This window comes from Canis lupus, chromosome 9 (genome assembly GCF_048164855.1).
Source record: "Canis lupus baileyi chromosome 9, mCanLup2.hap1, whole genome shotgun sequence".
Classification (NCBI taxonomy): domain Eukaryota; kingdom Metazoa; phylum Chordata; class Mammalia; order Carnivora; family Canidae; genus Canis; species Canis lupus.
Genome location: NC_132846.1, coordinates 50,792,282 through 50,816,705, shown reverse-complemented (window position 1 = coordinate 50,816,705; position 24,424 = coordinate 50,792,282). Strand labels below are relative to the sequence as shown.

At 51.2% G+C, this 24,424-nt stretch overlaps 1 protein-coding gene and 1 pseudogene across 2 annotated transcripts in view; one reads left to right on the top strand and one right to left on the bottom strand.

Annotated features, from left to right (window-relative positions):
• Nucleotides 1-24,424, bottom strand: part of ESRRB (estrogen related receptor beta) — a 114,558-nt gene that overhangs the window by 81,174 nt on the left and 8,960 nt on the right. The gene's annotated exons all lie outside the window — the stretch shown is intronic.
• On the top strand, nt 1,533-2,698 carry LOC140640620 (small ribosomal subunit protein uS10-like; annotated as a pseudogene).

Below are 24,424 nucleotides of genomic sequence, written 5' to 3'. Positions count from 1 at the left end.
GAGCTCATAGTGTGAGGGGGTGGTCCCTGCCATGGTCCCACCGTGACACTGTGAAGCTGGAGGAGGCATGGCCCAGGAGAAGAGCCCCATCCCAAGGGTGGCTTGCCAACCCGACCATAGCAGGCACCTGATGACTCCAGGCTTTGTCCATGTCCCTCTCTGGTTTGCAGAGGCTCTGTCCCTCCTCAGGCTCACTGGAAGAGACTACCCAGCACATTCTACCCTCTTGTGATCGTGCCCATGAACTGCTGTCCGAGGCGAAGTTCTCACAGTACCTCACGAGGAAGTGTAGGAGGTAGTCCTCCCCACTCTCCCGGCACTGGGCCTAGCTAAAAAAAAAATAATGATAATAATCCTAAAAAAATATTAGTCTGATTCCTACACTTCATTTATCATCTCTGGGTTGGTTACCAACTAGGCCAACAAACAAGCTCATCTGCTTGGTTCCAAATGACTTCCTGTCTCTTAGGGAAAAAAAATAGTCAAAATCATCATTAAGCAGAGTCAAGAGGCTGGGCTGGACCCAGGGATGCCTCTGAGCACCAGGGTGTAGAGGGGATACTAAGAGGGCAGGGGAAGGAGGAGGGAGGGGAGGTTTGGAAAAGAGGGGAGGGGATAGGGAAAGGAAGGGGGAACTAGGGGAAGAGGAAGGGGGTAAAGGGAGAAGGGAGGGGAGGAGGAGAAAGGGAGGGAGGGGAGGGTAGAAGGGAATGCTACGAGAGGAGGGAGACCAAGGGAAGGGGGGAGGCAAGGCGGGAGGAGGTAGGGAGAAGGGGGAGGAGGGGGAAGGGATGGAGGGTTAGGGTTAGTGGGGTAGCTAGGGGCAGTTCCCAGAGGGGCTCCACCGAGGAGAGCAGTTTATATACAGGTGTAAATTTCAGGGCACTTAAGAAAAGATCACCCCAAGTCACTCATTGGGTATGGGGATGTTGGGGACATTGTGTGGCTTTAAAAATAAGGTCTATGACCTCAGCCAGCTTTTATTTTAGCGGGAGCGATAAATGATGAGATGATGAACAAGGAGATCATATTACACTGTATTATATTAGGCTACATTGTATTACAGTGTAATCTCATTTTAATAGTTTTTTTTTCTTTTTTAAAGATTTTATTTATTTATTCATGAGAGACACAGAGAGAGAGAGAGGCAGAGACACAGGCAGAGGGAGAAGCAGGCTCCACGCAGGGAGCCCGAGGCGGACCCATCCCGGGTCCCCAGGATCCCACCCTGGGCTGAAGGTGGCGCTAAACCGCTGAGCCAGCAGCGTGCCATGCAGGAATCCACTCGGGTGTGGTGTGCAGGTGTGATGTGCAGGCACATCCACACATCTGCAGACACACTGCCCGGGAACCTGCTTCTGTGGCAGGGGCGAGGGCCCTGAGGGGCACTGGCTGCTGAAGACAGACCCAGCCACACGCATGCGCACACCACTCTTCCCCCGTGGAGCCCCTGTATGCAAGACAGGACGCAGCAACTTCACTGGGGCAGGCGTCAGGCCAGGTATTTGAGAGCACCCGGACTTGTCCAAGTCATGCCAGTCGCCAGTCCAGAAGTCCTGCTCCAAATCAGCACAGTCCTACGGCCTGTTACGGCCTCCACCCACATGGCCCTCTCCTGGATCACCTCGGGGGACGGTGGGGGGACTGGGCCCTTCAGGCACTGGAGTGAAACACAGAGCTCAGCAGGGTCTGTCTGTCTGTCCCCAGCCAGGGGATGCCGGCCCAGGGCATCCTAAGCCAATGTTCTTCCGCTTTGCCCTCTGAAACACGAACACCTTTTACAAACACATGCCTCTCTTCCCCAGCTGGCATTGTGCTTCCTGAACCCTTTCCCTAACATCTCTAATTTTCCCTTCTGCCATCAGAAGGGGTCTTATCAATGAAGAGCTTTCAGATAAACTGCTCGATTTCAGACTGTACCTGGTGAGGACTCTGCTTCCTGTGCTCCTAAGAGGCCCCTGCCGCACAGCAGGAATGGGTCTGGCAGCGATAAAGGGCCTGGTACTGAAGCACCCGAGCCTGGGTTCAAATCCTGCCTTCCCTCTTACTAGAAAGTCATAGAAACTCTCTGTGCCTATTTCTTTCTCTATAAAATGAAATACCAGTTCCTAGTTCAAAGGGTGGTTGGAAAGATTAAATGAGATCACGCAGATGAATCACTTAGCACCATTCCAGCCCTGAGTGAGCACCCAATAAAGCACCCTAATTAAGAACTCTCAGAAAGGCTCTTTGAGGAAGACGTGGTGGCAGCCAGAGTGGAGCCCAGGACGCCCCGCTCCTGCTCCTGACTCACTGCTGTTCGCTGAGGAACAAGTCGGTCAGGAAGCTGCACCGCAGCCTTGGCACTTCAAGACACTGGGAAGACACCGGTGGAACCAGAGGTGGCGATTCACCGAATTAGAATTACTCTAACCAGCCGCAACGTAAAATCTTTGGAAAAGGTTGTGCTGACTTGATCAGAGGTTAGAAGGAAAAGAATCTCAAAGCGGAAGGACCAGTGCGGATGCCTACCAAGACTCTGAGAATCACTACGAGAAAGACTCCTTGTGGTGAAGGTTCTAAGACTTGGGATCCTTTTCAGTTGAGGATCCACGAGCGACTCATTGGTCTGCACAGTCCTTCTGAGATTATTAAGCAGATTACCTCCATCAGTATGGAGCCTAGAGTCAAGGTTGAAGTCACCATCGCAGATGCTTAGATCAACCTTTTTAATAAATTGATCATCAGTTGTTTAAAAAAAAAAAAAAAAGCACTCTCAGAAAGTTCTCTCTTGAGTCCTTTTACTTTTGCAGGCAGTTAGACCATGACATGGCACGGCAATTTCAAAGTGCATGAGAGCCCCCATCATGGGCCGGCCACCTTCTTGGCAGCCAGTGTGGCACACCAGACATCAGGTACGACAGAGGTCCAAGAAGCCAAAATCAAGTATTTGCAGGGATGGAGGTTACGACAGAGGAAGCTCTGAGGACTGGTGGTGTCTCACTTGATGTCTCCAGGGCAGTTACCCAGTATATTATCCATGGAATCCAGTTCTAGGGGATTATCACAGATATCTTGCCCCATTACTACATCCCCTCCACAAAAAATAAAAATTAAAAAAAATACTGTTGCCAAATAGATAAGCAAAGCACTTAGGTGAGCAAGTCAAATAAGTTTCTTACTGCAGACCTTCTCAGAACCTTTTAAGACACTAACGCACTGGAAGGTCTAAGACAGGGCTATTAGTATACATAATTCCCCCAAATTCCTTTGATCACTCTGATGGTTAATTTTATGTGTCAACTTGACTGGGCCCTGAGGTGCTCAGATATTTAGTCAAACATTGTTCTGGGTACTTCTGTGAGGGTGTTTCTGGATGACACTAACATTTATTTTTTTTTAAGATTTATTTATTTATTTATTCATGAAAGACACAGAGGAGAGAGGCAGAGACACAGGCAGAGGGAGAAGCAGGCTCCACGCAGGGTGCCCAACGTGGGACTCGATCCCAGGACTCCAGGGTCACGCCCTGGGCCAAAGGCAGGCACCAAAACATTGAGCCACCCAGGGATTCCCGACACTAACATTTAAATTGGTAGACTTGGGGATGCCTGGGTGGCTCAGTGGTTGAGCGTTTGCCTTTGGCTCGAGGTATGATCCTTGGGGTCCTAGGATGGAGTCCCGCATCGGGCTCTCCATGGGGAGCCTGCTTCTCCCTCTGCCTATGTCTCTGCCTCTCTCTCTGTGTCTCTCATGAATAAATAAATAAGTTCTTTTAAAAATTAATTAATTAATAGACAGACTTGAAGGAAGCAGACTGCCCTCCCAAATGGGGGTGCGCCTTGTTGCATCTGCTGAAAGCCTACACAGAACAAAAAGGCCAACTCTGTCCCAAGTAAGAGAGAATTTCTCCTGCCTGACCCCCTTCCAGTTGGGACATTGGCTTTTTCCTGCCTTTGGATTCAAACTGAAACACCACCTCCTCTGGGGTCTCAAGCCGGCTGGCCTCTGGCTCTATACCACTGGCTCTCCTGGGTTTAGGCCTTTGGACTAGCTGACTCACCTGCAGATCCTGGGACTTGTCAGCATGAGCGGATTCCTCAAAAATCTCCCTCTCGCTCTCTCTATATATACATGTACACACACACACACACACACACACACACTCATTCTATTTGCTGTTTCTCTGGGACCCTGACAAATTAACCACAGAAACCTCTCCACCCACCCCACCCCAGAACACCTTGTAGGCCCTAAGTTCCAGGTAGGCTTCAAGGGACACTGCAGTCAAGGGTGAGAATCTAAGAGGGCTGCAGGCCTCGGTCCCAACCGCTGCTCCTACCCCGTGCCTAAACCTCAAGGTGCTCTCTGAGGTAATGTATCACTGGGGTCTCCATTCCTCATGATCTCTTCATCTGAAATGTTCCAGGTGGAAAAGACCAGAATGGGGATTCAGAAGGCATGCTCTTTCATAAATGAAACTCCCATTCTGTCTGAGATTTTCCTTTCTTGTTCCCTTTGGCTTTGCCACCAGGAGGTTAGGGCTTTTCTCCTCTTGCTTCTCCCCCGTGAGTATCTGGGATGGTGGCGGTCTCAAGAGGACCCCAGACCTGAAGTGCAGGTGCCACAAGGGGACTGAGGGGCCTTTCTTTGCAGATGGGCAGCTGGCATCTCCCTGAATCCAGGGAGGGTGAGGACAGCGCTCCACGTGGTACCCGGCCAAAGGGGTGAAGAAACAAAAGCCCTCTCTCTGCGACTTTGAATTCGCTGCCCTGTGAAGAGCATGAGGAGCAGGGCTCCACAGAAGGGGGGCATCCTGGATGGACCGAGCCCCATCTTGTGGAAGCCTCTCCTTCTAGGACAGCAGGTGGGAAGGCTGGGTTCTCGTGTCTGCACTTTCCTTCCCTGGGTTCCCGGCAGAGCCTATAGTTCTGGGTTCGGGGTTCTAAGCCAGGGGTTCCCATCTTTCAATTTCACAGGGTAAACTCTACTCCACTCAACACCACTGGATTTGGGAACCAATACAGGGTTGACTATTTTATCAAGTAAGAACATTAAAAAAAAAAACAAAAGAATCTAGTCTAACCATTATTTTACAGAAGAAAAGCTATGTTAACACCCCAAGTGAGGGGCTCTTGGGTGGCTCAGTGGTTGAGCATCTGCCTTTGGCCCAGGTTGTGACCCTGGGTCCGGGGATCGAGTCCCACAATGGGCTCCCTGAAGGGAGCCTGCTTCTCCCTCTGCCTATGTCTCTGCCTCTCTCTCTGTGTCTCTCATGAATAAATAATAAAATCTTTTTAAAAACAAACACCCCAAATGAGGAAGGCCATAATCTCAGGATAAAGGGCAGAGTCCTTCTGGAAGGCTCCCAGGGCCACTCTCACTTTCCTCCTTTTGCTCTCATTTCTGCAGACTTCAGACTGGCCAGTCGGTCCATCTGCCGCTGCTGAGTGTTCTCTGCCCCCAGGCGCTGCCCGTCTCCCCACGCTGTGTTCTCCGCTTGCCGTTTTCTTAGTCAAAACTTGTAAATCTCTACCTTTTCTGTAACAGTTTCTCCAAATGTTTTGCCAGAGGCAAAATGCCAGGGGATGGCAGTACAAGTAAAGGGGAATCAAGTGCCCACTTTTAGGGTTCTCATTGCCAGGCTAATTCTCAAGAGCAAACAACATACCAGGCATCAGGAGGGGAGTGTGTCCCTCTTCCTTTTTTTTTTTTTTTTTTTTAAGGGAGATAGAAATGTATTGAACACACCGCAAGGGAGCAGTGGGCAGGACAGCAAAGGGGAGACAGTCTGCAACAGGGCATGTGTCCCTCTTCCCTTTTGCCTCCAGCTAGTCTCTTGAAAGCTCTGGCTCATTTGGCGGCTCTTGGTCAAAGCAGCAGCATGGGTTCTGCTGGGTTGTTTGCAGCTTTGGCTGGTAAGACAAGAAAGTTAGAGGTATCTTGCTGGGCCGTTACGTATTCTGCATGGAGCAGGGACTGAGCCTGACCCGTGGCGGCCACAGTTCCCCGGGTTCCCTGGGATGCCTACATGAGTTCCCACCAAGTTTGCTCCACGAAGTGATGGCAGCTGGTCAGGAGCAGTGGAGTGTGACTGTGACGTCGGGAGACCAATTGTGACCAACTGATATTTATATACCCTGGTGAGTGCTGTCCCCTTCAGCGGGGTCACCTTGAGCACCTCTCCCCAACTCCCTGGGATGCTGTCTTTGGTCAAAGCATTTCTGGAGCTCCTCTGGGGACCTGCCTTTGGAGCCAGATTATATGAGAAATAGAGTCCCATCCTCACTTCTCTTTGTAATCAAAAATCGCTTTGCTCAGCTTCATCACCCAGTAATTCCCTACCCTTGTCTCCAAATGACCTTGGCGGTATTAAAATTAAATCCACCCTCAAAGGAAGAAGATTGGCCACCAGCGAGCCCAGAGGTGATGCAGACTCCACCGGCCTACTGAGGAGGAGTGAGGGATGGAGGTGCTCCTGGGACAGGCCTCCTGGGGGTCACATCTCACCCGTGTTGGACTAGAGTTCACCTAATCCTCACAGGTACCCAATGAGATGGGGTGCTATCATCCCCATCATGCAGATGAGAAAATGGAGGCTCAGGGGCTGAGTCACATGTCTATGATCACAGACCGACCAAAGGGGCCAGGTGAGGGCCTCAGACTCCACAATACAGAGCTTCTTGTCGGGTGGGTCACAGCACTTCAGCTATTTTTTTTTTTAAGATTTTATTTATTTATTCATGAGAGACACAGAGAGAGAGAGAGGCAGAGACCCAGACAGAGGGAGAAGCAGGCTCCATGCAGGGAGCCTGATGTGGGACTCGATCCCGGGACTCCGAGGTCACATCCTGGCTCAACCGCTGAGCCACCCAGGCATCCCGCGCTTTAGCTATTTAAACAAAGATAGGGATGCTGATGTTAAAAAGCTACCAGCCAGCCAGCAAATTATCCAGCCTCTTTCCCCTGTGCACAGCTTCGTCACCATCTCCTCCTAAATGGTCAGCTTCTGCTGTTTGGGCCCATCTGGAAAGGAGGGAGACTGAGGCTGGGCTGGAGCCAGACATGCATGGAGGGGCCTGGCGCTAGCTTCCACCTCAACTTCTGACTGTAGCAGGACACTAGGGGGCCATAGGCTCTCCATTTACAAAATGAGGATTAAAATAATCCCTAACCCATCTATGCAACTGAGTCCTTTCTATTTCCCCTACATCCCCTCCAAAAACAGCAGCAGCCTTGGGTGGTGCCGCTGAGAGCCCTCTCCCCTGCAGCCACCTGCTAGATCTGCCAAGGCAGTAAACCGCAAAGCAGAGACCACCCAGTCTCTTGACTGCCTTTGAACTCTGATGGGCATCAACAGTGGCAAAAAGAACCAAACAATTTCCAACAAAGAAAGAAAGGATATCGCGGGGAACCATCTGTCATCCACAAGTGTGTCCAGCAGAGAGGACTCGGGAGGTGGATCTGGGTTCAAATTCTGGTTTTGCCCTTTGTTAGCTCTGTGACTTTGGGGATGCTGCTCAACAGCTCTGAATCCCTGTCTTTTCACCTAAAAATGAATCACATGTGCCTACTTTGTAGTACAGTTGAGATTCAAAGACCAAAAAAAAATAGGTAGAAGCATGCAGTGCGGAGCCTGGCACATAGTAAACATGCAGATGTGCATTGGCTATTAGGGTTACTGAGCCAATTTTCCAACATGTGCAAGCTGGTTTAGGAGGCCCTGCCCCGCTTTGGGAAGATCAAAAGGGAAAAGTGAGGCAATGTCCGATGCAGCCCCTCTCAGGCCCACCATCTGCTCCCCACTGATAGGAAATTCAGGGTCTTACTTGAGACAAGCAAAGTGTACAACAGAGAGCTCAATCCCCTGCCCAAGGCTGTAGCCTCCAAGGACTTCCAAACCGTTCCCCTTTCCACTTCCATACCTCTGGCGATGGACTCCTCACTACTCAGAGTGTCGTCTGCTTCTAAGTACCAAATACCCAGGCTATTGAAGACCCTCCCTTTTGCACAAAAGTACTTTAGCTCAGATAACCCTATTTTGGAATTACTCTAAAGCCAGCAACCTCTGCCTTCTTAATTTTTTTTAAGATTTTATTTATTTATTCATGAGAGACAGAGAGAGGCAGAGACATAGGCAGAGGGAGAAGCAGGCTCCCTGTGGGGACCCCAATGTGGGACTTGATTCCAGATCTCCAGGATCACGCCCTGAGCTGAAGGCAGACGCTCAACCACTGAGCCACCCAGGCATCCCAACCTCCGCCTTCTTTTTTTTTCTTTTTTTTAATTTATTACCAACCTCCGCCTTCTTAAAGAAAATACAGATCTGAGGCCAAAGCCAAGGGTCCTAGGGCCCAGGTCAAACTCTACACATTTGCTAGCACCCAGATTGGGTACCTGACACCCTGGCTGTTTTGTGTGGTTACAGTCGGGCTGCAGAGAAGTAAATGCAGAGCGGGTAACGCCAGGAAGTTCTGCTGCCTGGCCTTGCCTGGGGGCGGGGGGGGGGGGGGGGGGCGGTACCGGCCTGCCCTGAGCGGTGAATAGGGTCCTGCCCTCTGGGAGGCCCCGGGTGGCCCCCTGCAAGCCCTCTCCCCGCCAGCATCCATCGGACTGGAAGGTGCCAGGCCCCACACGCAGCCTCTGGAGTCTTGAGTCTTGAGTTTGCCTGTGACCTTGAATCTAAAAGCCCTGCCAAAGGAATAACAATGAGAAATGTCCCCAGACATACACAGCTCTCTTTGATGTGTCCCGACCTGGGGAATTGGTGTCAGAAGACACACAGAAAAGCCAGATGGTATTTTCCAGGGTCATGGTCCACCATGGAGAGAAGCCCAGGGCCCCCTTTCATGTCCTTTTCAAGAGTCGGTCGGTGCCAGGGCGGCTGGGGGGGTGAGGGCGGGTGGGGAGGACAAGTGGCTGTGGAGACGCGAGATTAATGGCTTCCTAGGCAGGGGAGAAGCCGCCCACTTGCCCAGTCACGATCCCCCAGTGGCTCTGTGAGGCGTGAAGTGTAGGAAGACTGTGGTGGAGAGGCCCACCCTTGCCAGGCGGGCAGAGCCCCGGCCGCCCATCCGCTGTCCTCGCCAGCAGGCCCTGTGGCCCTGCCTGCCTGCGGGCTCCCCCGCTCCAGGGGGGTCTTTGGGGCTGCTTCTAGCACACGTGCCACCTGGCGAGGTGCACAGTGCCCTCGAGGCGACAAGGGGAAGCAGCTGGGCAGGCAGCCGGGACAAGGACAGCCCAGCTTCTGGAAGGTCCTCTGTCCTGAGCACTCCCTTCCGAGTTTGCAGAGGGCCCCTCTGGTTTGGAAGTTTTTCTCAGGAGGGTCCGTTAGTTTGCTTGCATGCTTTGGCTTCCGTAAACTTTTAATTAAAAGTCGTTTTCATCATAGAATACTTACTTGCAAACAATCAAAAGGGCAATGTCAAAAGTAAAAATCTAAAAAAAAAAAAAAAAAAAAGTAAAAATCTCTCCCAATTCCAGCATCCTCAAGCAGACTCCCCAGAGGTAACTCAAAAGACGGCTTTGGCTGTCTCTTTCCAGAAGTTTCCAAGGCAGATGCCCAGCATTAGGAATTTAAAAAAAAAAAAAAAAGAAAACCACAAATGTGACTTTTCTACGCAGTTGGCCCTTGAACACCACGCGTTTGAACAGTGTGGGTCCACTCCTATACAAAACTTTTCAATAAACAGTACAACACCATAAAATGTATTTTCTCTTCCTTGGGATTTTCTTATAACATTTTTCTTTTCTCTGCTTACTTTATTGTAAGAAAATAGTATACAATACGTATAGATGTATAAAATACGTGTTAGCTGACAGTTTATACTGTCAGTATACTGTCATGAGCAGGCTGTTAATAGTTAAGTTTGGGGGGAGTCAGGAGTTACACTTAGATCTTCTACTGCACGGTGGGGGGGTGCTGGTGCCCTCACCTCGAGGCTGTTGGAGGGTCAACTGTATATTTTGTTCAGCCCCAACCTTTCCCCACTGAACTCTCTGCTGCCTGAATTTCCTGTCACTTCATGTGGACCTGGGAGGGCCTCTTCTTAATATCAAAACATTTGTTGATTCCCCCCCGTATCATGATCTTAGTCCCCTTATTCTTTGTTAGTTGGAAAAACACATAATGAACTCACAATTCAGTAATACCTTTAAATGGATTTGCATTTTTCCCTTCGATGACCACAGCAATGTTTCCAGAGATCGCTTGGGCCAGGGCCGACGGGGAGAGGGCCTGACAATACCCTCGTGTGAACATTTCATAAGAATGATTTGATCAGATCTTCCCACCACCCCAGAAGGGAACAATTGGTAATCTGTTTCTCAGATGAGTCCAGCTGGGCACAGGGAGGTTAGGTGACTTGCCCAAGGCTACTTAGCAAGGGGGCAGGAGGAGCCAGGTGAATTCAGGCCTGTAGGACCATCAAAGGCCCACCCTGTCCACCACAACCACATGGGGCTTGTCTGTCCCCATGTGTCCACCTAGTGTGAGTCACGACGCAGGAGGCTCCCTCTCCCCCCTCCCCGGAGGCCTTCTCTAGCCTTGCCAGCTTGGTCACAGCCGTCAATATATACCCAATATCGCCAGACCCTGACGACGACCTCAGATAGGGGATGGCCAGTTAGGTGCTGACTGTGGACGTGAGCTACAGAGCTGGAATGCTGCCTGCGAGCGCCGCAGGGTTGGCAGCAGGGCAGTACACTCCTCTCTTCATCCAAGCAGGGGATGGGGCATCAGGAAGGCCAACATGAGCCAGACAGATGACATGGTCTTGATTATCCCGTGACTCAAATCCCCTACCCTCTCCTCCACACCCTCGCCGGGAGAGGAGCTCCTGACCACGTGCAGGCACCGAGCAAAGCCTAAGGAGAGGGAGGGGAATGTGAAGGGGGCGCAGGCCTGCATCAGGAGGCATAGGGCAGAGGAACCAGGTGGAGGAGGAGGGAGGTCAACTTGTCCAGAATGACCAGGTCATCTTTCATCCTACCAGTTTCCGTCTATTAAAACTCTTTCCATTCCTTGATATATATATATATTTTTTAAACTCAAAATTGTTCCTGTCCATCTGTCCAGCCCTCCTCTGGTTCTCTATCTCCTACCATCTCGTGGCCTGGCCTGGGGCAGGCCCATGGCATGGCAGTGGAATGTGGAGTTGGGGATCTGTACTACTTAGTCCTGAGGCTCACACTTCCTAGTCCTCACAACCACGAGGCCAGGGAGGCCCTTGCGAAGCAAAGGGTCAAAGAGAATGGCCATCCAGAGAGCCAGGCAGTGGAGGACAAAGTGCTGGAGGGCAGGGGTGGGGGTGGGAGGCCAAAAGGCTGGGGCCCAGTCTTTCATTCTACACATCCAGCCCAGGCTCAACCTGAAACAAGGCCTCACACACTCCAGGCTTTGCTTTACTACCTGTAAAATGAGAGCTTAGGTGCCAGTGAGCCTCGCGGGGCTCCCCCAGCCTCCACATTCTGCCTCCTTCCTCAGGGAAGCAGGAAGTCTCACACCCCAGCCAGACAGGACTCTCAGAAGTTCCCAGAAAGAGAGACGGAGAGGTGTGGGGAGCCGCGAGAAGCAGTGTGCAGGTGCGCAGGTGCCTGGCTCACAGGGGGCATCTAGTCGATATTAGCAATCACGACTGTTGTCCTTGGCAGGGGCAGAGGAATATACGGGCAAGGATGACAGAGGCAGAAACAGGGTGCGAGGAAGAAAGTATGATGGAGAAAAAGGAAAGAAGTGCAGAATCAGTGAGAAACTGGTTTAGCCTGGCGTGGCCAAGCCTACCTGTCCCGGGCACGATCTCTGGCCTCACCTGCGTGGCCAGGAGCAGAGGTTACCGCACAGGCCAGGATCTAAAGTGTCCCCCAGGGCAAGACTGCACGGATAGATCCTAGCCTGAGCCCACCGAGGCACCCTCAGGTTCTCCCGCCCTCTGTGGGGAGGCTTCTGATTCGGCTCCTGCAGGTACCTGGGCACCTGCCGCCAGCCCAGCCGCTGCTGGGAAACCCTTCAGACTCACCCAGGTGCAGCTGCCCACACCTGGCCACACCCCCAACACAGACACCGTCCGGGGGACCCCCCTCCTGGCCTGACCTCCGGTCCCGCTGTGGACATGGCTGGGGTGCCACGGATCCCTAATTTCTTGGACTGCTCTTAGCCCAGGCAACTTTTTCTCTTGCACAATAAAGGTATTGCACACAATGTCTAGAGGTCATAAAATGTAAAAATTTTAAAACGCAGGTAGAGACCAAAGAAAGAGAGAGAGAGAGATCCACTCCCAGACCACATGTACCTATTTTTATTACTATTACCAGCAGGAAAAGTAGCTGGCAAAGTCTGAGGAGGTTACGAGGGGTAGGGGAGGGGTGAGCCAGGCTGAAGGCCACAAGCACACGGGGACAGGGACGTCTCACTGAGCCAAGTGGGAGGCGCTTGCCGGGGTGATGACAGCCTTTTTGCTGAGGGTTGCCTGTCCCTAGGGAGGGCAGGGCAGGTCCCTGACTGTGGCCCCACATCAAGCCTGCAGGGTCTCCTCCTGGGACCGCTCTGCTGAGCAGGTGTGGAGCTGAGGGGCTCAGGGTATACAGGGGAGATGAATATCTCAATCCCCCTGTCCAGGCCTGCTAGATGTTGGCCACGGCACCACACAGACCAAAGCAGGGCTCTCTCTGCCACACGCAGGCAAGTGGCCTCTGGTGCGTCCCTGCCCCGCAGACCCACACAGAGGCCCTCCGAGGTGCTGACCACAGGCCCCATGTCCCAGTTCCAACACACCGACCTCTCTCTAGCAGCTCCTCTCCACGAAGGCCAATGCCATCCAGGGCAGCTGACCCGGGCAGCAGTGAGGGGGTGCTGTACTCGGCTCTTCCTCCTTCCTTCCTGGGAAGGGGCCTCAGCCCAGCACAGCATGGACACTTACAGATGCCCTGCCCGTTGCACAGCTGTCCTGTTAGAAGGACCTGGTGGCGGCCACCTGAGCCACATGCCCTTCTCAGGGGTGGTGCTCCCGTTTCCTGAGCCCTGGGTCAGCAGAGAGGTTCGGCTTGGGACCACATTAATGTGCCAAGAAGAGTGTCAGGAGACTTGGTCCTGAACCACAGGGGTCTGTGAGAGAAATAGCAGTTCCCTCCCCCTCCAGTCCCCTCCAAGTTGCCAAGCTCCAGCACAGCCCAGAATCTACTTTTGGAATCCAGGGACCAAGTGACCCTTCCCCTCCAATGTGGCCCTGCCGGCCAGGGCCCCCCGCTCGCCCACCTCCATGCCCACACATATCTGGCACGTTAAGTCTGGCAGCACAGGGTCCCAGTATGTCTCTGCTCCCGTGGGCATCCTGAATCAAGTACAGCAGGAAGAGCAGAGCCTGGGTGTCCCTTCCTGCCTCTTGCCTGCTGGGAGCTGTGGGGGACTGACTGGGAGCTATAGTTAAACAGAAGAGAAAGCTTTCTGAAGAGTTATCAAGTCTAAATTCAGGCTGCAGGGGTGGTGCTGGGCAGACAGGAACAGCGGCCTATAGAGAACCAGGGTTGGTGTAAGCCAGGGGTGCTGCTCCCACTAGGAGTCAGGGCCTGGGGCTCCTCATCCCCCTCTAGGCCTTGAACCCCTTGGATGCTCACCCCCTTTCCTCTCTGCCATGGGTGCCCTGGCATGAATTACAAAAACTAGGTTGAGACCTACCCCCTCAACCAGGCACTCTTTGTCAGTGAACAACATGTACAACTGTCCTGGTGGCCACCAGCAATTCAGCCATTGCACAAATTTTCTCAAGCTTTACCTTATATTTACCGAAAGCTCTTCTGCCATTTCCAAAAGCATTTCTCTACAGACCAGGGATTCAAAGAATGAAATGAGACCTCAGTGACCAGACAAGCCTTCCAGTCTATAAAGCTGTGTAGACTTAGCCATTACCTGGTGTCTATAGGCTTGCAGTTCACTTACCATTGAAAGTGGGCTGGGCTGGCCCAGGAGCTGTGCGTGTCACTAAGTCACTGAGCTGGGCCTCCTGACCAGAGATCTGAGCCTGAATATGTTTCCAGGTAACTGCTGGGGCAAAGCCCTCCTCCAGGACCCTGAGGAACCTGCAAGGATGAGTCTAGGACAGCCCTAGTGCACTCCAGCCCTCTCCTGGGCCTCGGATGCCCTAGGAGCTACAGACTAGATGCTCTCAACTCCCCAATTTCCTGTGGCATCCCCACAAACTACAGCACAGCCAATGCAGCCTCAACTCAAGCTGTTTCCAACTTGGGACACTAACTTGGGAGTGGTCTAGATAGTCCCTCAACTCCCACTTGCCTTTGTGGGCATGGCTGCACTCTCCAGCATTCCCGGGGAGAGGAGCTGCCCCTCACACAGTCTTTGGGACCTGCTGCAGCCCCTGCAGAGCCTCCCTTCACACTGAAGCTTGGCTGTTCTTGGCACCTGCTCCATCTCTCTCCTGACCTCACCTGTGCCGGCCTCACCTGTCGGCCACGTTGGCAGCTGCTGCAGACCCAGTTCCTCACGGGGTCTGGGGCACAAACCCCTCCCTGGCTGGAGGCTTGAGCAAACCTCTCCATCAGGGCCTCTTCCCCATGGAAAGAAAACTAGCGTTTTCTGCTCCCCTCTTTAGCAACAACAGTCAAATCCCTCGGGTAAGGGTCCAGCACGGGAAAGCAATCCCCTCACACCCCAGGCACATAGCTCACACTCCACTGTGAAGATTCTCAGTTTCAGACAGAATTTGGATAGGGCTATGCCTGGATCAGGGAGGAAGAAATACTAAAGAGAGCCAAGGCGTGTAGGTACTACTGTGTGCCAGTCTCTACTCTTAGCAGTTGATGTGGGTCAATTTTTCATCTTTACAGGAGTCCAACAAGGGGATCACTGTGGATGAGAAGTCTGAGGCCCAGGGATGAAGTCACTTATCCAGGGGCCCAGAGCTGAGAGGTCTGGCAGCTAGGCGGGTGGGGGTGGTGGTGGTGGTAAATACCTGCCTACTGGCTGGAAAAGGGGACCCATTTGTAGCATCTGCCAATTTCCATGGTGTCCATACTGCCCTCAGAGCCAGCTGCAAGCCACCCATGTGACACCACTGACATGGCACTACTGTGAAGACACAGTCAGTAATGACCCATCACATGGCATCTCCACTATGCAGATCTGTTAGATGCAAATTTACTTCAAGAACGCAAAAGGTAGCAAAATATCAGGGAGTAATGAGTTTTGAGTACTTATTACCTTTGTCGCTCATACAATGTATTTAGCTGCAAGTTTATATAATTTCTTTTTTTTTTAATTTATTTATTCATGAGAGACACACACACACACACACAGAGGCAGAGACACAGGCAGAGGGAGAAGCAGGCTCCTCGCAGGGAGCCCGACACGGGACTCCATCCCAGGACACCAGGGATGATGCCCTGAGCCAAAGGCAGATGCTCAACCGCTGAGCCACCCAGATGTCCCTATATAATTTCATTTTTAGTAACAGTTGTGTTTGACGAACAGCTTACAAAATTCCTATAAATGTTAACGATCCCCTCTCCCAAGCCATTGACTCTCCCAGGCCAGTTTGAGCTGGCTCCAGCACCCCACTGGGGCCAGGACTTAAAACTCAGTCTGTGGCCAGAGCCTTTCCTCCTAACCACTATACGTGCTGCCCCCAAGAAGGGCATGGATGCCCATCGAGCCGGCCAGATCTGCTCCAATGATCAACCAGGCCACAGACCCACAGAACTGGGCCCCGCCTGGCCACTTTTCCCATGGCCTTCTACTTGTTCCTCATGCCCCAGAATTCCCCTTCATCCACCTCGGATCTCCCTACGTCAGCTCCACCAACATGCATCAAGCACCTACTCTGTACCAGGCAGGTGCTGTCGCAGGCAACACAGACACACAGATAAGCTTTTACTCCCAGGGTTTATGATCCAGTGGGGAGAGATGCATTCAAATCCAGCAGATTACGACCCAGTGGGGGTCCGGAAGGAGAGAGTTCAACTGCCCCAGGAGGGCTCAGGGCTGGCCCCACCAGAGGGGAATACATGAGCAGGGTTGAAAGGATAAACAGAAGTCTCTGCCAGGCAGACTGGGGGCTGGAGAGTAAGTAAGCGACAGTATGAATAGGGAAGATGAGATTGAGTGTATATTTAGGTAAAATCTGTCCATCTAGGGCAGGCGTTGGTCAATGAGGAGAGAGAGCAGAACCAAAGTGATGCCCCTTATCTTGGCTGGGTGCCCCTGCATCAAGGGAGGGAGAGAGATTAAGGAGGACCTGGGGAGAAGTAGGTTTGAAGGCAATGCTGGAATGCTCTTTTGCAGGTGCTGGTGTGTGGTACCCCCAGGTGCCCAGGTTGGACACAACTGTCCATCACTGAGATTCCAGACCTAGGGGTTAGAGGACCAGTGGTGAACAGAACAAGGGGAGGGCATGAGATTAGAGGATTAAGCAACCAAATGCATTAGGACACACTTAGAGGGAGGCATGAGGTGGATCAGACCATCAGGGAGCCCTGAGTGTTGGCCATGGGCCCTGGGAGAATGATGTTAGGAGGACCCAAAGCTCCTTTCTGCAGCCTTTCCCTGTGCTGGGCTGAGGGGGGAAGAGGGACCTAATCTCCAGGGCCAATTCTTCCAAGACATGGAGCGCAATTTTCCCCTTCCACCTCCACCCTACACTTTACACACGTGTCGGGCCCACATGGGTAAGAAGGGGTGTTCTCGAAGCTGGAATTAGAGAGCTGAAGTTCTAGACACAAATGACACATAACATAGTGAGGAGTGCAGGCACGCAACCAGGTTGCTTCTGAGTAAATCCCAGCTTGGCCAGCTGTGTGACCTGGGGCAAGTGACCTAAAGTCTCTGTCCCCCAGTTTCCCTACCAGTAAACTGAGGAGGGCAATAGGATCTCCTTCACAGGGCTGTTGTGAGGAAGCAGTAAGTTAATAGTACATCAAATATTCTTAGGACAAGGCCCAGCACATAGTAAGTGCTTAACAAATTGTGATGACTGCTACTATTACTATTATTACAATTGCCCGCCTCTGATCTGACTGTTTTTGGCTCCCTCATCTCCGCCAAAACTTTTCTTCCAGCAAACCCTACACTGATTCTCCAGGGAGTTAGGTGTCTTGGAGAAGAGAATCTGAATATGAGTATCAGACTCTGAAGGGGTGCCGGCCCATTGCTTCTGCGCATCCAGCAGCTGGAGGGCTTTCCTCACCCTGAATGAGGCTTGAGCCTTTCCAGCCTGTTCGGAGGCCAGGCAAGCCACAGACATAGCGAGTGTGTTGTGCATGTGTGCATGTGCAGGTGTGCACGCACGTGTGGATGTGTGGGGCGGGGCAGCACCTCACTGGGAGGCAGCTGCGCGCTGAAGAGCCTGAAGCACGGCTCCGAAAGGCAGGAGCAAAACCAGAGCTGCTTCCTGACGCTGAAGTCAGGGGCTCACTCCTCCGGGAGCTTCTGCAGGCTCACCCTGTGGGAGCCTCCACGCTCCCTCCTGCCCTGGGAAGGCTCCGTAGTGGGACTGTCACCCATGAGGTGCAGTGCCACCGAGGGCCTGTAGGGGGCTCTAGAGCTCTTCCATTTCCCCTACTCGGGGCTGCGAGGGTAGCGGGCTTAAAACAATGGTTGTGTTTACCCAGGCTCTGTGACTGTGCTGCTCCGAGAGGCAAAAGCAGCTGGGGTTCGTTCATCCCCCCACTGGGGAGCCCCAGTCTCTCCATGTTTCCAGTTGGCTGTTTCAGGTGCAACCCCTTGTCCTCCCTAAACCACTTGATGCTCATTTGGGCAGTCTCCCCACCGCCCCCCACCCACCACCCCCCAGCCTCCTTGGAGGCTGTCTCCAAAGGGTCAGCCTCCTGCCCTTTGTGGGAAGGTAGCAAGAGACCTCAGCTTTTGGCCTCCCAGGTGCAGCAAGGGGAGCTTCCAGTTGCCAGGAGCTCAGGTTCTAGCCGTAGGCCCTTGACCTGCTCCTCATGCAAAGGCGTGTTTCCAAAAGGACTCTGCTTACCCTGCTCTGCCCCCTAAAGCAAAATTCAGTAGCTCTGAGCTGCTATGTTAGGAGACCTCATTGGGCAGATTTACTTACCTGATTGCAATTGTATCAATATAGCTGGATGACAGAAAACAGTTGTACCTAACTTCTAAGGATGTGGCCAACCTAACAAGTTAGTGTGGGCAAAAAGTCATTTAAAAGACAATTTGAAAAACAACTAAACACCTAATTGTTCTCTTGGACTTTGTCAAAAGCAGAAAAAATAAAGGAGATGTAGTTCTTAATCAGACCAACTTAAGAAAAACACCTATGATTGCATTGCCAGATTTGGCAAATATTGCACAGGGCCATAACCCTAAAAAATAATTTGTTGTTTATCTAAAGTCCAAATTTAACTGGGTGTCTTGTATTTTATTGGGCAACTCTACCTACAGGGTGGAAGATACAGAGATTCATTCAGAGAATAGTTCCTATTCATCATCCCAGGCCCACATCATAATTCCTTCTCTAATCTCCTTGTGTTGCATATGGAAACCCAAGCCACATTGATCGCATTAAATGAAGTAATCAGTTCACGCACCCCAATCTCACTGCTGAGGAGGACTATCATTGTGAGGTTATGTCAAAGGAATGAAAAGTAACTTCCAAAAGATGACATCAAAAAATTAGTGAGAGCCTGGAACCTTTAAGACACCCACTACTTGCCCAGCACTTGTGAATTACCTCTGTTTACTCCTCACAACAACCCTGGGAGGGAGATACCATTAATAGAAAGTAAAAAGAGAACCTACAAGCCTAATTTCTCTAGTTCTGGCAAAGGCATGTAAATTTCTGGTCAATTACTTTCCAGGCAAAGGAAGGGGAGGAAAACCAAGAAGACCCCCTGGCATTCATGGAGGGGCGTATTCCTAGGCAATGCCAGCAGTGTTGCTGTTTGGTTATGTGCCACTTACACAGGAAACTGTCTTAATTTCCATGAATTATCACAGGTTATGGGACTGTGGGAGAGAAGTGGGTGGGAAACCCATAATAGTCCTCAGCAAGTTGGCCTTACAACTGAGAAAGATGCGCTACACCTTGGGATAATAAACAGCTCATTTGCTGTGAAGAAAGGCACACACGCAAGCTACTCCGAACACTCGGTGACAATGACACGCAGATTCCAAATGTTCTCTGTAAGAAAAAACACCCTTTCTCCTAATCCTTCTTAAACTCAACAAGACTGATTGGTTTTTATTATTCATGAATTAATTTTTTACTCGGGGTCCAACAAGGGAATTGAAGCTGTAACGTTTCTCACCGATTGAGGGGAAAAGGCAGCTCTTGACCTGAGCGGCACAGCCAGACTCTTGCTGGGATTCCTTGGGGGTAGGATGTTTTGTTTGTTAAATCAGTTAATAATCAATTAATAACCCAAAGCCCAGAGCTTTGGGTCTGGTTTGTTTTGTTTAGGGAGAGAGAAAAAAAATTGAGTAAGGACACAAGTAAGAATATTAAAGTAAAAAAAAAAAAAAAAAACCAGAGCCAGCCGCGGGACTCTGGTTTATTAGGCACTCCCTATTATATTAGGCTGGTGTATTAGGCTGTCTCCTTTTTCCAAGGCACACATACAAAAAAAAAAAAAAAAAAGGAAAGGAAAGGGAGAGGACATAACAAAGGCAGCGCCTACTTCAAAAGTAATGCACAGATGAGCAGAGTGTGCAGATGAGTTGGTCCGGGTCTGGGAGTGAGCACGAGGAGTCACAAGAGGGGTCACAGGGATCCAGCGGGTCAGCTCCCTGGTGCCCTCCCTCTAATCTCTGCCTCCAGAGGGCAGGTCCAGGTGCCCAGGAGCAGGGAGAGACAGCCTCCAAGAAACTGAATGGCCAGGAAGGCGATCAAGGGTGGCGAGGTGACTCTGCCTCTTTCCACACAGTCCTTTTCCCATCTATTCACACACGCCAAGCCATAACCCCCCTTGTCCTCTGTGTGCCTTTGGTCTAAAACCTCTCCCGAGGTTGCCGCCAGAAGAACTGAGGAAGGTGGGGGGACCGAGAGGCAGAGCATGGCATGGACCTAGAAGCTCGTGGCAGTGGGGTCAGACCTGACACCGCATCCCTTACAAGAAACAGAAACAGTTCTCCCTCCCTAGTTCAAAGGCAACACACCCAGCATTTCTCAGGGGGGCCGTGTGCCTAACACCATATTCTCTTCTACCCGTCTGCTCATATTTCAGAGACCAGGCAGCTTTAACTCCTGAATGAATGTAGACGTGCAAACCTGAAGCCTTTGCATATTTTTGTTTGCAGCAAAACATTTATGTTAGGGGGAGGGGGGGACGGTGGGGGCAAGACACGGCAAGCCTCACCGGGTTACTATGAGAAAAACCCGTTATGAGAATTGCTGTGCGCTTTTGGGGAAGAAAAAGCTGCAAGCTGTTATTACCGTTGTCATAATTATTGCAACCATCGCATTATTGCTATTATTTCTGTAAAAGCGGTGTTGTTTCTGGCAAAGCTTGTTAGCTTGACTGCTTAGGTAGACAATGTCAACACACCCAAGAGACAGATGACAAAGAGTGAGGCGAAAAGGAAGGGATAAATACCGCACTCTGCATGTGTGCTGAGGGGATGTTTCACCATCAAAAGGGAATGTTTTCTGCTGATCGATTACGGAGGCAAAAACAAAAGCATACGCCAGCTCATTCACTCTGCATCGCTAAGATACCAAACTCCAGCTCAAAGCGCTGGGCAGTGAGATGAGATGAGATGAGATGAGAGACAGAAAAATTGGTTTTGAATAAAGTTTAGAGCTTCCTGATACCCTCACCCACACCTCCAGTCCCTATCGCCTTGTTCTCAGGCAACAGACACCTCTACCCTGGGGGATCTTCGGGTGAACAGGGGGTCTGTGACCCTTCCTGCTGTCTCCCCCAAAACATGGGAGCAGGAGACATGTTAAGGGGTTAAGGTGGGTTAAGGGTATTGATGGCTGAATCAGAACAGGGTGGACAACAGGCATTCCGCTTTGGGACTCCCCCTGACTAATCAGGTTCAGCACCTCCAAACTGCAGGAACATACCCACACACTCCCTGTGTGCACACACGCAAGCGGACACACACATTCACGCAGGTAGACAGACGCACAGATCCTACACTCCTTCCTCCGAAACACATAAAAATCACAGAGGGATAAAAGGACAAGAGCAGACCAGAGCAAACTGGAATGAAAATAGAGGGGGAAAAGAATTAAAGACAAAGGAACATGTTACATGATAAGACATGAGAGAGATCATGCCCAAAACACGAGCTTTCGCATCCTCCACCCTGCCCCACAGCCCTGCATTTGTTCTTTGCCCTTCGGAAACCAAGAACACATGAAAAGACCTGCGAGGCTCACAATCCCCTTTCCAGGGATCTTTTTAAAACTACAAACCCCCAAAAAAAAATAAAAAAAATAAAAAAAATAAAACTACAAACCCGGTGAAAATACCTAAAACGCAAATCTAAATAAATATCACAAAATGTTAAAAAATTAACAAGAAAAAAATGATTTATGAATTCAAGTTAATTCAAGCAATTAAAAAAAAAGAAGAGCCAAGTCAAAAATTACACTTAGCACAGAAAAGTTGACTTCAATTGGGCACTTCATATTCGTGCAATTTTCAATGCAGTGTTTCAGTAAACACGGACAGCCAGGCGTGCAGCCTACCACTGCCGTCACTGGCACGAGAGGACCCTGATACAGTTTTAAATGAAAATTGATCACATTTGAAACCAGAAGATAAAAACAAAACCTTGTCGGAGTTTGTTTAACTGCCTTTTGACCTCTGGATGAAATGACATTGAAAGTAAAATAACATTATCCAGAAAACCATTCCCAGAAAAAAGGGCTCAATCCCAGGGATGCTGAATGACAATATTGAATAGAATATTTTAAAGTCCTAAGGAACAGAAGAGAGAAATTTAGAGAGAGAATGAGAGTGAGTGAGAGAGAGAGAGAGAGAGGAATTTCTTTGGGACTAAAATATGTATAGTTAAAAAGCACAGCAAAATGAGGATTAAAAAAAATGAATGGCTCTGACCCCCAGGAAAACTTGTTTGGGGTTTGTTTTTAACTCAAGCTCACAGAACTCTGAATTTAAGACATTTAGCCAATAGATTTTTTTCACCTTGTCCAATTCCATACTGAAAGTCCCATGTGCACACTAACGGGTATGATTTTCCTCGATTTAGGAAAACATTTGATTCATTAGGCTATCAGCTCTTTGTGGCTATCTGCAGGAAGAGAAGGGGAAGTTGAGAACCTGGAACAGAACTGCCCAAATGCTCCTTTGAGTGTGGCCGTCTGTTATTCCAGAGAAGGACAGCACTGCCTTTCTACCCTCTCTGGAGTCTCCCCACCTCACCCGGGGCCAGAAAACTGAAGACAGGATCTTAAGAAAGAGTGAACTCCTCCAGCTGCAGGGACAGCCGGCCCTTGGGTCCTATGGAGTTGCCTTCCACTCCATGGAAAAACCCCAAGGCTTGGCAGCCCCCACTGGAATGTGGCCACAGCCTGACCTCAGCCCAGGCAAGGGGTACGGTGGCAGGCAGCAGGGACTGTGTTTCAAGAGCAGAGCCCCTTGCCCCCTGTTACTCCCATCTTCATGGGGAATTCCACCGTAACACACTCTTCCACATATGCACACAGTGGAAGCTCTTCTAGGAACGGACGCAGCCTTCGATATTTTGGGGTTCAGCGCTATCTTCTACAAGAGAAGCATTAACAGCAACAGGAAAGGGCCTGACACTCCTGTAAGCCATTGCTTATAAATAAAGGTGCAGTTAAGATCCTTTCTATTCTAATCCTGATCCGTACAGAAAGGTGATCTAGATGGGCAAGTACCAAAAAAGGCCGTGTGGCTCCCTGTCTCCCTACTGGTCTGGTTTTCCGATGTCTTTTGTCAGATGATGGGCTGGGGGTCTCTGGGCCAAACTAAAACCCGTGCCCTCACTTATGGCCTGGCTCCCCACATGGCCCGAGCAGGCCCGGCCGTGGCTGTCCAGTTCTGTGGAATGCCCAAGCAGAAACGGAGAGCCAGCAGGCGGTCACCTCTCCCCTGCCCACTGAGTGTCAGGAACACTGCTGAAAGTCACCACGTGTCCCCTCTGCAGCCCTGCTTCCTCCCACAAAGCCCCCAGAGCCACCGACCAGCGTGGACCCAAAGTCTTCTGAGCACATCTTGCTAGTATGGTCAGGAAAGTGAGGGAGAGAATGTTCCAGAGTGGCTCGCTATACAGGGTCATGCTTGTCACAAGAGGCAAGGATCACTTGCCCAGTGGCCTTGGGAGGAAATAACCCCGCAACTAGGGACCTTCCCCAGTCACTGCCTTGACTTCCCTTCTGAGGAAGGGGTCTGGCTCTGCCACCAGTTACCCAGGATGCTCTGCCATTATCAGTGAAAGGTCAGCGGCCCCACCAGAAGGAAGGGACAGGCTGGCCGGGTTAGGGTTAATCCACCCGGCCAGCCATCACAAGGGTCACCGTGATACGCAGAGAAGTTGAGCATCCCAGTCCCCCAGAGCTGGTCTGCTAATTACATTTGCAATTATAAACACCACAACCTCCCTGCACGGAGACCAGACCACACCAACCAATGGGGCCACCAGGATATAATCCCACCCCAGCCACGACAAGGGACACCAGCACCGACCACTGAAGCCTGTGGGCCCCTCCTCCGCAGAATGGCCAGGAATATGACAGCTCCCAGGAGGTATGAGGCCACAGGGACTGGGAAAGGGAAACTCACCGGAGCCGAAGCCCAGTCAGGGGTCATCAGCACTTGCTTTTACAAAGACATTTGATTATGCCTAGAAATCGGCAAATGGCGGGATGCAGGCTCAGATTCGTTGGGTCCCTGCCGGTCCCCAGGTTGCACCCTCGAGGGCATCCTGGCAGAGTGTGTTGACTCTCCAGGCCCAGCCCCCTCGTTGGCCGCACACCCTCTAGGAATGAGAGTGGCTGCAGAGGACACCAGGGGTGGAATGCTCAAGCCGTGCCGGGGTCTCCCACAGGAACATTCAGTCAAGAGCCACCAGACCCCCAGACAAGCTCCCAGTGGAGCTGTGAGTTGTTCTGGCAGATTCCGTGCAGAACCTCCCTCCCCGCCCCCAACCCAGGTCCAGCTCTCTCACTTGGGGAGGGGGAGAGATGGACAGAGACCTATGCTGGCAGGTAGGTGTGGGAAGGTGACAGCTTGGGGGGTTCAGGTGTTCAGGGCTGGACATCGCTTGGAAGGAGTAGGTTATGGTCCAAGTGATGCTGTTCCTTCCCCTGAAGATCGAACCACAAATAATTTCAGTCATGTTAAGGAAGCCACTTCAGGCATCTGGGAAGACAAGTTCTAGAGAAGGGCACTGCAGGACTGCGTCAAAAGCGTCCTGTGTCTTGTGTAACTGCTTGACTGTCTTCTGAATTGTTTCTTGAATCGGCAGGTTCCCACAGCTAACTCCACG